Here is a 4254-nt window from a genome sequence, read left to right on the forward strand (position 1 = left end):
GGCCTTGAGTTCAAGCCCCAGGATTGGCAAAAAAACAGGGCTAGAGATGAGGCTCAAGTGGTAGAACATCTGCCTGGCTAGCATAAAGCCCTGAATTCAAACTCTAGTACCACCAAAATAATATGTTCTTTAGAAATCAATGTAATGCATCTACTTCGTTATAATCAAGAAGTGAACAAAAGCAATTTTATAGAATAACAGGTGTTTATTTTTTTGTTTTGTCCGTCGTGGGGCTTGAACTCTGGTCTTGGGCACTGTTCCTGCGCTCTTCAGCTCTAGGCCAGTGCTCTACCGCTTGAGCCATAGTGCCACTTCTGGTTTTCTAGTGGTTTATTGGAAATAAGAGTCTCCTGGACTTTCCTGCCCAAGCTGGCTTTGAACTGTGATCCTCAGATCTCAAACTCCTGACTAGCTAGGATTTATAGGCATGAGCAACCGGCGCCTGGCAACAAGTGTTTTTATATCTGGAAAAAACCTGTATTCAACTTGTTTTGGGACAACTAATGAGTATTTGGATATCTTCACCAAGGTGTAGAATCACTGTGACTATGATAACAAATCACACAAGATGCACATGTGTTTTAACACCAATTTTGTGACTGCCCTTACTAGGTTCTAATACATGAGATTACCTCCACAGCCCTTTCCTTTGCATTTTGCTTCTGAGATAGTCTTACTAACTTTCTTCCAGTTGGCCAGAAGTCTTAATCTTCCAGTGTCTGGTTAGCCAGGATTATAGGCATTTACCACCACATTCAGTTTGGGGTTAGGTCCCCAGAGTTCACCTACTGTTTTCCCACCAGCATTCTAAGTGGCACTGTGCTACACCAGGGCCTGGTTTTCTCTGTTCTTTGTCTTACATATTCTAGTGTTCAGTGTTTGCTCTGTTCTGCTTTTTAGTCTTGGAGGAAAGTGCTACTCTTGAGTTTTTCTAGTTCACCATTTTGAACTCTTTACCTGTCTTATTCTTTCACTTCCTATCCATTGTCTTAAACATTCCTGATTGGTCCCAGCTTCTGGCCAAGAAGGTTCCTACATGGTTGAGGTCAGCCATGACATCCGACAGTCAATTACCTATTCTGAGATTTGGTTTCCTCTATGAAAAGGTTAAAAGACTCACTCTTGGGGCTGTACATGTGAGTTATTAACCCTTGCTTCTCTCATTGTAAAGCCTGTCCGAGGCTCTGGGTTTGATCCCTAGCATCACATTAAAAATATAAATACATAAATAAATAAATAAATGCCTGCACTTCTCACTTTACAGGCTTATTTTGGGAGTCAAGTGACATTTGAAAACTGAAGTACACTACCCATATAAGTCTTTGTTTTACCTTTTCAAAAACAGAGGTTCAAGTTTCGTAAGTAGGGCTTTACAGTATTAACTTACATCGGTGGATTTAGCAGTTTCCAGTTCATGAGTGAATCTCATGATGATAGAGAACCCACCCCAGGCACTTCTATTCCTGTTTCAGTTGTTTGTGAAGATCATCAGGTTTTTATTCCCTAAAAGGCTGTAACTCCAGACAGAAAAAAAAAAAAAAAGCAAACTCCTCCTCTCTGAGTTCAGACTTGGTCTGCTGGTGTTAGAGTTGGCAGATCTGTCTCTCCCAGTAATCAGAAAACATGTGATAGATGTGGAAATGCATCCTAGCTTCTCTTTCAAGAGAAGACTGCTATCTGCTTTCATGGTTAAGGCTATGACATGCTTCAGCAGTAGAGAGCCACCTGACCCAACGTCATACCCGCCTGTGGACAGCCACACCTTCCCTGTAACCTAAAGGCATTTATATCCCTTTTAATCTTGTAGACTTGTGCTCTATGACCTTGAGTTAAGCATTCCCAAAAATGTGTCTACCATCTTCTTAAATTAACGGCCTTCAACTGCACATGCTCAGGAATGTGCCCACCCTTAAAGTGCTTTCCCATATGACTATGCACAGACGCCCCAGATAAAATTCCTACACAGTGCTTTGGAAATAACTCCCAGGTAAGGTGATAAATGTGTTCTCCAGTTGTTGATGGTTTAGCCATTTAGGTTTGGGCTTTGTACCCACCACAATGTAAACCTATTGTGTTTAGTTACATAAGCATCTGGAGGGAAGATGGTGAATTTGAGGGCAGCCTGGGTTACATGGTAAGACTCAATCAAGCAGCCAAAACAAAACAGCAATTGGATCTAAGTCAGAGGAGGTCAAATGAAAGATATATACTCAACTTTTAGAGAGACTTTCTCTAAAAAGGAAGGAGAGCTGGGATGAGCAGGCAACAAACTACCATCAGGAATCACAACATATCTGCCCGCATTGCAGAAGATCAGAATGCCCAGTTTAATGGAAATTATTTCACAATTTAGAGACCTGCTGTGCAATTATAATTGGTGTATATTCTTGAATTGGACTTCACTCTCCAAAACCTTACGTTAACTAGCTAGAATCATTTGTAGGGGCCATTCTATTTAATTTTAGGAAATAGAGTATCTGCCTTTTAATGGAAAAACTGCTGCTCATTGTAAAGGCAGCACTCAATGTTCTTGGTTTCTTTAGTCTCCAGACAAGGGAAATCAGACACTTCTGTGTCCCTACTGGATTCTGAACTTTCTAAGTCAACAAAGCAGGCCAGATGGATAGCTTACTTTTATTAAGTGGAAAGTTCCAGCCTGTCCTGAGGAGTACCAGGCAGACCATACTCTGCAGACATACCTGCATCTCAGCAAGTCTAGAGAGGCTTAGGAAAATACAGAGATTGGAGAGTCCCACAGAGCCAACCCCCAAGCTGCAGCCCTACATACCTGCTCATGTGCCGTGTGCACAAAAGTTTGGTTTTGCCAGGTGTTAGTGAATCATGTCTGTAATCCTAGCTACTCCTGGGGCTTGCAGAGAGATCAGGGAGAGGGACCCCTTGAGGCTGATACAGAAGGAGGCCACACAGAGCTAGGCAGTGAAGGAGGAAAGTGAATGTGCGGTGTTGGTACAAAGGAGGTCATAGACAGTAGTCACAGGGGAAAGGGAAAACGGACAGAGAGACACTGTGAGGTTAGGGAAAGTGAAGACGTCATTCTTACAGATGATCTTGCCCATCCTTCTTGTCAGTCCTACCTGGAAGGATCTGGGCTGGAATCTGAGAGAGAGTTTATAGGGAAGGAAATCCAGACAATGCTTTCTTCATCTGCCCCTCTCCTGACCCCTGGGTAATATTCTGGGGGTATCCATACCACAAGTGTTCTCAGTCCTGAGTCCCGAGTCCCAAGGCACATTTGTTGAGGGTGAGTATCATGGGCAGGGTTCACAGTAGCGTTGAGGAGTGTGGGGATAAAGGTTTAGTCCTGTAATCCTAGCTACTCAGGAGGCTGAGATTGGAGGCTTGTAGTTTGAAGCCAGCCAGGAAAGGAATGTCCATGAGACGCTTATTTGCCAGTTAGCCACAGGAGATAACGGGTTTTGTCACATGGTGACGGGAGGCATGGGAAGATGGCAGGGGGTGGCTGGCCAGGCCGTGCAGCCCTCCAGCCAGAAGGAACCGCCGAATGATCACAGGACACGTTCCCAAACTCCCTGGTGGCAGTAGAGGCCGAGTGGCTTTAGCACCAGCTCTCCTGATTCCTCGGTTTCCCACTGGGCACTGCTGTCCCCGGGGTACGGGTCTCAGGGAGAGTTCTCGGAAGCCCCCTTTAGGGATGACAGACAGCTGCTGGCCAAGCAGTCTGGGCTCTTGGGGCGGGGGGGGGGGGGGGAGGTCCTCTTTAACCTCTAGTGCGCACCCCCATCCTGGAAAAGCTCTGAGGATCTCCAGGAGACCTCACACGGAAACCGTGGACCCCGCGCTTTGCGATCTGAGCACACGGGTCGTTTTCTCCAAAAGAAGGCGGTGTGGGGGGCGGCGGGGAAGGGCATGGAATCTGGACACTTGCCGGGCCGGGCCGTCAGAATTCCTGGCCTCCCCCTCTGTCTGTCGCTCGTCTGCCTGTCTGGGCCACGGCAGTGCCCACGGGCAGGACGGGACGAGTGGGAGAGGCCGGCTTGCCGCTTTGCTCGGGTCTGGGAGCCGAGGCGCGCCCCTCCTCCGCGGGCCGTCTCCGCGTTGCGTCTCACCCCCTCGCGCCCGCGGTCCCTCCGGGCAGCCCGGGCGCCACCGCCACCGTCCCCAACCCCCTGCGCCAGCCCGACCGCAGGGCGGCGTGACTCGGCGCTGCCCGCAGCCCACGGCTTGCCCAGACCTATAAAGACCACGGGGCCCGGGCCGCCCGGAGCCCTAGAC

Source organism: Dipodomys spectabilis, unplaced genomic scaffold (genome assembly GCF_019054845.1).
Source record: "Dipodomys spectabilis isolate Male_0828 unplaced genomic scaffold, ASM1905484v1 ptg000108l, whole genome shotgun sequence".
Classification (NCBI taxonomy): domain Eukaryota; kingdom Metazoa; phylum Chordata; class Mammalia; order Rodentia; family Heteromyidae; genus Dipodomys; species Dipodomys spectabilis.